Below are 14518 nucleotides of genomic sequence, written 5' to 3'. Positions count from 1 at the left end.
CATGACCAACGACGTGACCAAGAAACTGCACTTCACTATGTCCAAACTCACTTTTCACCAAGTTAACTGTGAGACTGGCTGCTGACAACCGCTTGAACAACTCCCTCACCGTTCTCACATGGTCATCCCAAGAATCGCTGTAAACCACCACATCATCGATGTATACCTCACAGCCATCCAATCCACAAATCAACTCATTCATCATGCGTTGGAATGTAGCCGGGGCGTTTTTCATGCCAAACGGCATCACGGTATACTGAAAAAGGCCCTGTGGAGTTACAAACGCAGAAATCTCCTTTGCTCTCTGTGTCAAAGGTACCTGCCAGTAACCTTTCAGTAGGTCAAACTTGCTAATATAGCTCGCTGTTCCAATACGATCGATGCAGTCATCGACTCTTGGAACAGGGAAGCAGTCCGATTTGGTACATGAATTCACCTTCCTATAATCAGTGCAAAAGCGATATGAGCCATCCGGCTTGGGAACTAATACACATGGTGAACTCCATGCACTAGTGCTTGGCTCTACAATGTTATGTTCTAACATGTACTCCACCTCAGTCTGCAAATGTTGCATCTTCTCTGGGTTAGCACGATAAGGGTGCTGCTTGATGGGATCTGACTCCCCCACATCCACATCATGTTGCACCACACTTGTGCGACCAGGAACATCTGAAAACAACTCAGGAAAATCTGCAATGATCTGTTTCACATCATCTCTCTCACCATGGGACAAATGAACCATTTTCCTGTCAAGATCACAAAGTGCATCCGAGTTCTTAAGCTTCACACTTGAACACTTCCTTTCTAGTTCAGCACATTGGTCATCTCTTGTGTGATTCAACTCTTCTCCTACTACACACATGACTGGCTTCACACTCTCACCTGCACTTCTCTCAACATACTGTGGATCATTCTTCTGTGCATCAATCAAAGAGCTCTTGTTCAACCCAATCTCAGTTTCATCTACAGGCCGAGACTCATCCACTATCTGATGTGATTTTGATGCTGCGGTTCTACTTGCTTCTACATCATCTAACCGACAGAAGAAACTCCCTTCTAGACTCATATCCTCTGGACTAGCCTTCAATTCAGACTCCTCTGATTTTCTTGACATGGAACGTGTGACTACACAAGCTGGGAAAACTTCAGGGAATTCCTGAACCAATGCAGCTGTCTCATTTCCTTCTTTATCCAAAGGGACTGCACTGACCACTGGAATAGTCACTTTGTCTCCAGCAAGATCATTGCCTAATATCAATGCTACACCATCCATTGGAAGTGACTTCCTAACACCAAGGCTCACCCTTCCTGAAACTAGGCCTGACTGCAAATCGACTGTGTGAAGAGGGGCTTCAACGTAACCTCCTTCTACTCCTTGTAACAGTACACTTGTGCCTGTGGACGACGTTTGCCCAAAAGGAAGGACACTGTCGAGAATCAATGACTGGGATGCACCAGTATCTCGCAGGATGGTAACCTTTCTGGCTTCATCACACCCTACCAATGACACATAGCCTACAGAAGTGAATGGTTCATACTGAGACTTAATCTTGTCTTGATCAGCTGACTTAATCACACTCTGAACTTGTTCACACCAATCACCTGCCGATTCCACTGAACGACTCACCAATCCATTGGGATGAGACTTCTTTTCTTTGTCTTTTTCCTGTTTTTCTTGTTCAGAATGGGACAATTAGACTTCACATGCCCTGGTTGCCTACAATGGAAACACACAATAGGCTTCTCAGTGTTCCTACCTTTCTTGTCAGTCTCATTTCCCACCACTAGACCAGCTTTCACCTCTGTCTTACTGCTAGAATTTGTCTTGCCAACACTTAGACGATTAGGAGCTGCATATTTGTTTCCTACATACCTGTTTCCATGACTACGGGACAAAGTATACTCATCAGCCACTGTACTAGCTACCAACAAAGTTTTCACTTTCCGTTCCTCAATATGCGAACGCACCTCTTGAGGTAGCGAATTCTTAAACTCCTCTAGTAGCACAAGTTCCCGCAAATCTTCAACAGTATCCACGCCGACTGATTGCAGCCAACGAGTGAAGGCAATTTCCTTCACTTTTGCAAATTCTCTGAATGACTGTGACTCCAGTTTTCTACTATTCCTGAATTTTTGTCTGTACGCTTCAGGAACCAAGGCGTACGCGTTCAGAATTGCCTTTTTTACTGTTGCATAATCCTGAGCTTCTTCGCGCGACAGTGAAGCATAAGCATCACATGCCTTTCCCTTTAACTTAGTCTGCAAAAGATGAGGCCATTTTTCTTTTGGCCACTCCATGCTATCCGCCACCTGTTCGAAATGCAGGAAATATCTATCCACATCTCCTTCATCGAACTCAGGGACCATTCTGACATTTTTGGCGATATCAAAATGCCCACCACTGACGCTTACACCATACTCTCTCTCACCGACTTGACGAGCCCTTTCAAGAGAAACCTTCTCTCTCTCTCTAACTCAATTCTCGCTTTTTCAAGTTCAAGCTCTTTCAGACGTACTTCTACACTCCCTTGCACATCACCAGGGGGACTACCTGATATGCTACGCAATGCCTGGAGGGGAAATACTTCTTCATCTACAAGAAATTTGATCGTGTGCTGTGTAATCTCTGACTTTTTCATTGTGCTCTTCACAGCAGGAACCTTGTAGTTTTCTGCAACACGCAACAAATCAACCTTTTTCAAGGTTAGCAATTCCTCAACTGTGGGTGAATCCACAAACTTCTCAATGGAAAAATCTTGATCTTTCTCCATTATGCACCAGTAATGTACAATTAATAGTGCAACAAGAAAACCTGACTTCTCACCAGCCAGCCAGCTGAAAAAAACCCTTTTCAATTGAAGAAAACCAGTCGCACTATAAACAATAACCCGTATGCTATACCACACACGACCCGACTGGGAATAACCCGTGTGCTAAACCACACACAAACCACCGTGGAATAACCCGTGTGCTATACCACACACGAACCACCGTGAAATACCTGTATGCTAAACCACATACAAACCACCGTGGAATAACCCGTGTGCTAAACCACACACGAACCACCGTGAAATCACCTGTATGCTAATCACATACAGCTGTACAAACCGTCGTGGAATAACCCGTATGCTTAACCACATACGAACCGCCGTAGAATAACCCGTATGCAGAACCACACACGAACCACCACGTACGGGACCAACGACCAACGTTTGACCAACGTTTCCACGCAGACACTACAGCAGCGTATACCCAGATTAAACCATCCTCAACACTACGCACGTGCCAAATTAACCCTTTCGATCCCGAAAGAAATACGAACGTGAGTTTCCCTCACGCAGACACAGAAAGACGACCGATTTACATCAAAATGTATACCATATCACTCCGCGTCCATCTCCGTGCATACACACACGTACACACACTACGCCGTAAACGCACCATGCTTTCTCAAATCGTAACACCTTCACATACAGTACACTGTAACAATCACGATGCAAACGACATACGTAGTTGCGCGACGTAAACTGTATCGCGATCGCCCATGTCCACGACATAGCATAGAGTGCTACACACGCTACTCACCGAAATTCATCGGCCAAGCGAGAACGAAAAAACAATCCTGGCATGCCTGGGATAATATCAAACCCGACCAAATCACCTAAGTCCGCAGAAACCCTGCCGAACTCTCGTGACGTGCCCCCAATTTGTTACGGGAGGTTAATTTGGCCTAACGAACCATCATAACCACCGAAAATACCCAGACTCTCAAACAAGGTGTTTGGTCGATCTCGGTCATCTTGTCGAACTCCTTTTTTTTACATATTCCTCCGCGGAACAATCAAGTGCCCAGAAATGATAGTACAATGCACATGTATCCATAACAGTATGTGTGTCTCAGCATGTTCGTAAGAGCCCGGTCTTGCACTTCTTCAAACGAAAATGATATCATGACTTCAAATTATATTCTCTATTAATTTTTACGGCTTTGGAAGTACACTGGAAAAACATCGGTGTTAGATTTAACACCATGGGTGTTAAATCTAACACCGATCAATCTTCAATAGAGGACCACACCCACAGGTGTAGAAAATGTATTGTGACGGTGTTAAAAAGTGTTCACCTGGCACTTCGTGGTGTTAATTTGACACTGTAGCTGGTGATATTTTTGACACTGCGCTATAGAGTTAATTCATTAATGACACCGCATGGTGTTGATTTGATATTGGTGGTGTTAATTTCAATGGTATAACACCCGTCCAGCTACAATAGGAGACCACACAAACTGGTGTTACTGTGGTGTGATATTGTTTACACATTTTTTTTTTCAAAAATCAAGTACTTTATCGGAAAATTCTTCATCGTCTTGTTGAAGTTCAGAATTAACAAGAAATTCAGTAACTGAGAAACTATCAAAAAACAATTTTATATTTTGAAATGACACCCAGAGGTGTTAATCTAACACCATGAATGAGCACCGGACATTTAACACCAGCTCGGTGTTTCATATCTAACACCGGACTTTTTGCAGTGTAATCTACACCGTTGTCAACTGCTTGTCCTATTAAGAGGTTTGTCTTCTTAGAGTAAAAAGAGAAACAATGATTAGTTTAGTTCAGTTGATTTTATTTTTGTAAGGCTGTAGCTGGTCCGTGCCGATAAAAAACGCAATTATCAGTAAATGCAAGAATATTATACAGCAATATCTGAAATGATATATACACACAAAGCCAAGACATGATACACTGATAAGAAAAATTGAAAACATCTATCCCCGTCCATTCATAGCAAAGTAATGAATATTCGTACATCTATATACTTTTGTTCATCAAATATATCTATAGGAAAGACAAATTGGGCACCGTCAATTTAGTCCAACAGCTAAACACATAATTATAATATAAAGTCCAGTGAATGATTTACATTGGAGTTCACATGAAGCTGATGCCGTTGCCTGATATCTTCGTCTTGCTCGTTGTAATACGTTTGTTTGACTTTGTACGTGACCTTGGTTATTCCAAATTCTTATAGACCTGTGTATTTGTCAAATCATTATATTTGTGTGTATATATATATATATATATAGTAAACAAACTTGTCTTATTAACTCACGAAGCAATATCTTATGGACAAAATAGTATATAAAACATGTTTATTTTTCCGTACTGAGAGATTATCAATTGAGTATATGAATATAAGAATGACCCAAGTCCATGGAAGATCATTTCGAGTAAACTAAAAAAAACTTCATATCTTTTTTATTTGTCCAATGATATTCTATTTAACTGTGATGGGAAGGCAACATTGTATATACAAATTAGAACATATATTATTATGACAATTAATATTCACATTAATTGTGGAGAGGCCATTTTGTGTGGTGACTTGAGTCGTTCTTTGGTGACTTGGGTCGTTCTTTGATTCATATGGACTTGGGTCGTTCTTTGATTCATATACATGATATTCTGCTATAGAGATGGGAGAAGGATGAGAGAGGGCGCTATTATATGAATGTAAGAATGACCCAAGTCCTTCATTCTTACATTAATATAAGATTTAACTCATTCATTTCAGGCACTTCCGGGGGCAATTAGGATTTATCATTTGCACACAAGATGAGTCCATGCATAAGCTACAATTTCCCATGTCAAACTGAATTTAGCCAAAAATTGGACTTGGGTCGTTCTTATATTCATATACTCAATTTCGAACGCTTAAATATTCGGAAACCTCCATTCGACCACCCGGGAGTGCCCTATCTTGCAATTGTAACTGTTCTAACCACCCTCTCCCAGCATTCCCCTATATTATGCTGCAGTAGTGAAACCTGCTTTGAATTACAGATATACAAAATGTTTAAGCAACTTGTTGCAATACCGTATCCCTCCTGTGATCATCGTGGGGTTTGAATTACAAACTGCTTTTCAACTGAGCTCATCGTACTGAGACGCATCATGAATAATTACTGAGTAGATCATCAAAAAAGTTATATCATTAAAAACATGCACAACCACAAAGATAATGACGGATTAAAACTCATTGGCACATGGGCTTACCTAGCATTGTTCAAAGGGGGGTGTTTAAAGTTTTGGGTATAGTATGGAAGCACCGAAACAATAGCCCCTACCCCTGGAAAACAATGAAAAAATCGTGGACAAGGATTGTATGCATACACTCTAGCTGAATGTTCGCCTCTTTCGTGCTATCTATTTTGTGTTTACTGACTAAGTCGGGGGGGGGGGGAACACACAAGTTGGAAACACTCTCAAGAATGTATTGATGATACATTCATGATTGATGGTTCATGTAAAAAGGAAAGGGAGTCACGCTCACATCAGGACTGACTAGTATATATATTTTATATCATGACTACATTTCGAAGGGTGGTTTTAAACGATAGCAGTAAGATACTGACTTAATACCAGAAATACATGGTGTTTCAAAATTACATCTAAAAAGAAAGTCTTGCCCTCAAACATATCCCTTTATACATCGTCTTGTTTACATGATTTTTGTCAGTAAAGAAAGTGAGATGTATATTCTGTTATTCTTATGGTGTCACCGCAAACCTTTCTCCCTCATTTATTTCACCATGGAAACCTTCAAACAACACTTCTTTTTTTTTTCTTATTGTCGGGAAACGAAAATACGTTGGAATTGAATTGAATTGAATTGAATTGAATTGAATTGAACGGAATTGAATTGAATTGAACTGAATTGAATTGAATTAAATATTGATCCGAGAACTAATTGTACATATCCCGAACTTGCATGACGTGGCAGCAAATGTGCTGATCCGTTTTCAGAATAGGGGGATAGGGTGGAGCAAAACTTTGAGTAAAGATATTAAAGTCATTATTACGATTTTTCATATGAAACAAACACCCAGCTTTAGTGCTTTGAAATAATTCTAAAATGTGAGGCAGGGATAGAAACGACCAATGTAAAAACGTTATTCAGTATAACCAATATCAGGTATTGTTAAATGTGACAGTGCACCTCAAAACGAACATAGAGTCGCACACACTGATTTTGCGTGAGGACTGAAAATAAGTGAAATGGGTCAACGGAGCCGAACTTGACTTTTTCATATTTTCTGAAATAGCGGGTCTTCTTTTACATTATGCTAAAATTTGGTATCATAAAACGGGCAGGAAAGTGTGTTTTTTTAGCAGTTTATCGCGAACATTTTGGGAAGAATAGTGTGTTTATTGTGTGTCTTTAGAATCCCCTTTTCATTTCTGAAAAACCTTGTCCACACTCTTCACTTTCAACTCTAATAACTTTTGAAAGGATAGTGCTACTGCTTTGAAAGTTGGCATTAATTACGGACAGAATGTGTTAATGAGGCTTGCTTAATTTCAGTTTAATCTGATAATCTCTTCATTGTTGTTACTCTGGTGGTTTACTTCCTGTTTTTTGTCCCATTCATCGCACAGCCAGCACGGTTTGGTAAAGATTAAGCGCTCGAATAGACGCTGTACTTCAGAGCCTCTTTTCTCAGTTCACACTTTTCCTGAGTTTGTACTTTCTTTCCAATATTTAGATAGGTTAGGAGAGTCCATTTGATTTGAGTTATACATCATTTTAAAGCTTAAAGTATGTTCTTTCAGAATATGGTCTTAACTAAAAAATCATGTCTGGCGACTTTTTGTTTGTTTTGAGGTGCAAGGTCACAAATATACAAAATGCGAACAATACTCATGATAAAATTGTTTCTAACATGAACCGTCTACAGTTATGGTTTATTGAGATGAATAGTGATATCTTCTTATATTTCAGGCTTTATTATGAAATATTTATACGACAGGATGTTTTCTTAAACGACTGATCTACATAATAATGCATCAAATGTGATAACTCGAACATTTGCTGAATCACTGCTCCCAGTGGTAAAAATACCTTAAAGCTCCATCCCACAGAAGGGTCTTCTGAGAATACGTATATCAAATACGTGTTTTTAAGCACGCAAAATGCATGTTAGTCATGCAGTTTTAATGACAGAGAGGGGGCCCAGATTGGAGGACTTTACGAAGGGGCGAAGCGACAGAGGGTTAAAGAGATTTTGGGAGATGCCCTTCCGCAGTTAGGACTTTTTGAAAATGAGCATAGCAGATATGTACATTGTGTATAATATGTGACCGTGCATCACAAAACGAACAAAAAGTCGCACCCCTTGATTTTACATGAGGACTCAAAAAAGGTGAAATGGGTCAACTGAGTCAATCTTGAGTTTTTCAATAGTCTGGCAGCCGAGGGGGCCAAGTACTTTTTCTCTGATATAATGTTTCTGCAATGATATTCAGGTGGGTGTGGAGCTCTCACCCTTGGGCAATTTTAATCATTCAAAATGGCGTCCAAAATGGCCGCCATGAAGCCTGAAAGCCAGAAAATGGATATTATGATTATCTTATATTATTTGTCACTGAAACAGTAGTAGTTCAATTGGAACACTTTTCTAAAAGACCAGTAATATCAGTATAATGTCTTAAGTTGCCGAGCGGAAACTCGATGCCATGGTAACCATCAAAACCTTGACAAGTTCTGCAAGTATTACAAATGTGACAGTGCACCTCAAAACAAACAAAAAGTCGCCAGACATGAATTTTTAGTTAAGTCCATATTCTGAAAGAGCAGACTTTAAGCTTTAAAATGATGTATAACTCAAATCAAATGGACTCTCCTAACCTATCTAAATATTGGAAAGAAAGCACAAACTCAGCAAAAGTGTGAACTGAGAAAAGAGGCTCTGAAGTACAGTGTCTATTCAAGCGCTTAATCTTTACTAAACCGTGCTGGCTGTGCGATGAATGGGACAAAAAAACAGGAAGTAAACCACCAGAGTAACAACAATGAAGGAATTATCAGATTAAACTGAAATTTAGCATGCCTCATTAACACATTCTGTCCATAATCAATGCCAACTTTCAAAGCAGTAGCACTATCCTTTCAAAAGTTACTAGTGTTGAAAGTGAAGAGTGTGGACAAGGTTTTTCAGAAATGAAAAAAGGATTCTAAAGACACACATAACCACACTATTCTACCAAAAATGTTTGAGATAAACTGCTAAAAAAACACACTTTCCTGCCCGTTTTATGATACCAAATTTTAGCATAATATAAAAGAAGACCCGCTCTTTCAGAAAATATGAAAAAGTCAAGTTCGGCTAGGTTGACCTGTTTCACTTATTTTCAGTCCTCACGCAAAATCAGTGTGTGCGACTTTATGTTCGTTTTGAGGTGCACGGTCACAAATATCCTGTACATATGCAATGTATATAATTTCCTTGTTTATTTCATGGAAGTGAAAATGAAGTTGAATCTTGTATCTTGAATCTATCGTTGCATAGCAACCTACACTTAAATTAAATTGCAAATAAATGCCTAAGGATTGAACTGTAGTATAGCAATGGTGTGAAAATGTGACATATCATATTTCAGGTCTTTACTCCACATATGCCTACATGGGTAGCACTTACCGGTACCTACCCCTAAAGCGCCGGAAGGGGGGGGGGGCAAAAGGAGTTTTTGCCCCCCGCCATGCCCTCTATAATTATTTAAAGATGAAAATGAACAAGAAGGACACTTTTCTTGTCTAAGATTTTCAATCTTATTACCGAAAATTGAGTACATGAATATAAGAACGACCCAAGTCCATGGAAGATCATTTCGAGTAAACTTAAAAAAACTTCATATCTTTTTTATTTGTCCAATAATATTCTATTTAACTGTGATGGGAAGGCAATATTGTATATACAAATTAGAACATATATCATTATGACAATTAACATTTACATTAATTGTGGAGAGGCCAGTTTGTGTGATGGACTTGGGTCGTTCTTTGATTCATATGGACTTGGGTCGTTCTTTGATTCTGCTATAGAGATGAGAGGAGGACGAGAGAGGGCGCTATAATATGAGTGTAAGAATGACCCAAGTCCTTCATTCTTACATTCATATAAGATTTAACTCATTTATTTCAGGCACTTCCGGGGGTAATTAGGATTTATCATTTAAACACAAGATGAATCCATGCATGCATAAGCTACAATTTCCCATGTCAAACTGAATTTGGCCAAAAATTGGACTTGGGTCGTTCTTATATTCAGGTCTTCAATTATACTACATTCATATAATACATTATTATATCTATACACTAATATTCACTTATGTGTAACTTAAGTGCATAATCATTTAAGAATGGTTCATACCTGTTAATCCCTTTCAGGACTGGGAGAGAGTCTTGCACTAATATGCAGCCTTTATGACCATTCGTGCTCTGTGGTAGCGGAGGATGGGAAATTAATATATTCTCCTCCACGTTGTCACGACTTATTGGCATTGTTGACTAAAAAAAGAAAGGGGGCCACCGCATACGTAATAACTCTGCTAAAGGTCCTCATTGTATAATGGGGGTGATTATGCAAACCCGGGAGGAGGTTAACACCCTTTAATATCTGTATATTACCCCATTCGTCCTCCTCCCCCCCCCCCCCAAAAAAAAAGCATTGCTATCTGAGTGCGATGACAGTGATACGTAGACTAAGTCACGTGCATCAAAGTGTAATTACAATACTATCAGGTAGAGACCACTGTCATTTGCTTACAATTCCCACATTTTCAATACTTTCTCAAAAGGTCGAAGAGAAATTGACATGAACTATATTAGGTGGAAAGTAAAGAAGGTATACAGATATGACATATTTTTATTACATTAATTGTAAAATAATTTGAAGAAAGCTAAACATAATGGTGATGAAAGGACCAAGGCAATCAATTGTAACTGAAGGTGTTTGAAATCTCCGATATTACTAAAGATGGAGTCCATGTGGTATCATTTTTTTTTTTGTTAGAATTCAACTTGATGACACCTTGTTAATGAAGAACACAATTCGATGTATTGATAAATCAGGGGCAGAGTTGGTTGCTTTTTATGTTACGATATTAGGTGCCAAGACATATTTTCATGCCTTTGTATACATTCTTTATACAATCACATACATTTTTAATGGAATTGACGTTTGAGGAAGTGGTTACAGAAGCCACAATTGTATATTTCTGGCACACAAAATGGCAATGAGCTAAAAAGATATTACATTTTCTACATTTCAAAAACACTTCTTGTCCACTTTGTTCACCAGTGTAGAAGTATCAAAATTGTTTATGACATTGATGAACGTGCAATATCTACATTATTTTTCATACAATTTTCACAAATGACACTTACTACATATTCTACTTCCTTTACAGGAAGGGAGATTCGGAATCGTTTGCCAGAAAAGAACTCGAGAGACGTGACAAAAACAAGGGTTTCATATCACAAAAATCTATGATTTGATTTGTTGTCAAAGGCGTAAATTTACAGTCATTATATATATATATATATATATATATATATATATATATATATATATATAATCCTTCCTCAATATATTCACACAATAAAACTAACCAATTCAGACCATTCGATGTTATATTTCACTTGGTGAATTTCGCTAAATAATGCTTATTTATTCTAGCTTTAAAAGAAAACAGTGATTTTTACGTTTTCAGGGAGTCGGGTAAGACTTTCTATGTATCTGGTCCGTAATGTCTCACTGACCTGTGAGCTGTAAGGGATTTCTGATTACGTAAAGTGGAAATCTGTTGAGTGTCGTGTAGGGTACGAGTGAATGTTGGTATTACAACATAGGAAAAGTTCTGAAGGGAATACAGCATCAAGTTCGTGGTGTATTTGACATGTATACAGAATTTTGAAATGAATGTTCGTCATCAATTTTAAATGCACTTCCCTGCATGTGTATATAAAAGAGAGTTGTAGGTGTTACATGTGCAGTGTGTATTCTGATTGCCTTCCTGCGTCATAACATTTCTTCGTCGTATTACAACTGCCGCAAACGACATTACAATAGGTCACATAGAAATCAATTAAATATATTTCAAAGCATGCAGAAAGGCTTAGATAACAATAGATATCGCAAATGATTTAATGCCGATCTGCCTTGATATTACAGCTATTAAATTCCTCATAATCATGCCAAGTCAATATCTATCATTCAAAATACCCCCCAAATATATATATATATATATATATATATATATATATATCTTGGAATTTTCCACGCGTTGGACTTCGAATGTTGTAATTATTAGAAGAAAGAGTCTCAAGTACGCCATGGATCCAACGATTACAAAAAAAAAATGTAATCGTTGGAACCATAGCGTACTTGAGACTCTTTCTTTTAGCATATATATATATATATATAAACACAGTAGAATCAGTTTCGAGCCCGCTCATCGTGTTTTTGCTTGACCCATGCCTCTCCATAACTTGCATTGATTTTTATATTCATCATTGCGTAATCATAATCATATATGCATTCGATATATAAAAAATGGTAATCCAGCTTTGGAGGGGTATACCATTCCGTTCATGATTGTCAGCTTTGGAGAGCACAATTTTAGTTGTGGGGAAAGAAGAAAGTGGAGCCACAACTGCCGCCATATCGAAGACACTGGCGTTCGATGCACAACGAATTGATTTTCAGGTGTGGCTTTGCTTTGATGATTAAGAGTCCTTGAGCTAACGCTTAGAAATTGAAACTTTGGACATTTGAATGTGCATCGACCTCCTCACCCTCTCTTCTTGCGAAGCAGAGCCCTCTTTAACAAAATTTTGTTTTGTTTTTTAATCACGAAACAATAAAAGATTCTAGTTTGTTGATTTGATTGGTTTGTATGTTTATTTGTCTTTGCAGTTTTGATGAATGATTACCCGTGTGATTTAAAAATTCCAGAAATTTCCACGCAACAGGTATATAGTTTAGTTCCAATTCTCAGAATGCAAATGCTCCCTGGTGTGGCGAGGGGACATCCCCTTCATACCCTCCACCATTCCACCCCCCTCCTAGTTCGGTGTCAGTTGCTGCGCTGAGATAAAAGATTTATAAATAGTTTCATCAGTAAGAAAACAAAAATCAGAAACTCATAGCAGCTGGGGCATTTCTCGAAAATGAATACGAAATTATTAAATGTTATGATGCTTACAATACAATCACTAAGATGAAAGAAAATCAAGAAAGAACCAAAGCATAAACATGTCTGCTAATAATTGACTGAAGAACATGTTAAACTGGACGCCCTGAAATGAATCTGAATGAATTAGCGCAGCATAATATTATCTGATCACGTGACTATATCATTCCGAATTGAATGAACGAATAGTGAAATGGTGCTTGTCTTCTGAATTTCGGTTGAAAAAAAAAAGTGTTAATCAGAATGAGGTTAGAGGTTAGTTGAATGTTCCAAAATGAATATGAATGAAGAGATCATAAAATTGAAATACCGAACAAGTCATCTCGACTAAATTTTGCTAAATCGAATATAGTAATGAGAAATCGGATTGAAAGAGGTGCGAAATTGGCAGAGAAAACATATAGTAACTGCTTTATGTACTAATAAATCTATAGGGGCAAATTGCCTTAAAAGGGAAAAAAGACAACAAACAACCAAAACATTAATACACACACGCATGAATATAGGCGAAATCTCTTGTGATAAAAGCTTAGAATAAACAGCATGAAGAGACTATCTAAAGATGACATGGAAAAAGGGGAGAAGAAAGAGAGCTTGAAAGATTCCCTTTTAATAACAATACTTATTTTCATCCAACCTATTTTTCGAATCTCTTACGGAGAATAATTCTCAACATCATGAAGACAATGGTACACAAATGAGGCCCAGGACAGAGTGGATCGGTAAAAAATTGGATGCGAGCTCGTGAATGGGTTCAGACTTTCTAAAGTTAAACAAGAGCATCTGATCCTCACTGATCCACGGAATAAGACTTTTGAAGAATTTTGAAGTTAACCGCATACCCTCTTATCAATGTTCAGGCAGGATGGAAACTTGCCAAGTCCCGACAACAGTGTAGTCAATTATCTGTTGCACTGTATTGACGAATACCGGTACTTTTGTGGGCTGTAGTGAATGTGCCAATTTAAGATTCAATTTCTTGGAGATATCCAGTGTTCCTCAACGGCCCATTTTATTCCAATATGACTTTTTTTTTCACCCCTTCAATACCTTTTATTTTGAATGATCCTTCTATCGTTTTTGTATTGTATTCATATCTCCTCTCCCTCTCTGCAATACTCTTTCATGTACAGTAGTTGTTCCTCAATTGCACACACACGCACACACACACACACACACACACACACACACACACATCCCTACAAACGCCCTTTTTCAGTCAGCTTGCACATTGCCTGACATGACATGTTGTAACCTTTACGAAAAAAGACGTTAACAATGTATCTTTTTTTTTCCGAAGAGATACATTTTATTGACCAACCACCAGTCCGTAACAAAAAGAAAACCCTCCAAACAATACAAGTAAACTTGCAGAGGATTCAAAGCGTAGGAAATTCAGGATAACGAAGCACATAGGTTATCTTCCTGATAAGTGCTTTTAGAATGAATAATACGATAGTATCTGTAAACATGTCCATCATGGC

The sequence above is a fragment of the Diadema antillarum genome, unplaced genomic scaffold (genome assembly GCF_040938485.1).
Source record: "Diadema antillarum isolate AM-2024a unplaced genomic scaffold, OU_Dant_1.0 scf00000057, whole genome shotgun sequence".
NCBI lineage: Eukaryota > Metazoa > Echinodermata > Echinoidea > Diadematoida > Diadematidae > Diadema > Diadema antillarum.
This window is presented reverse-complemented; position numbering follows the sequence as displayed.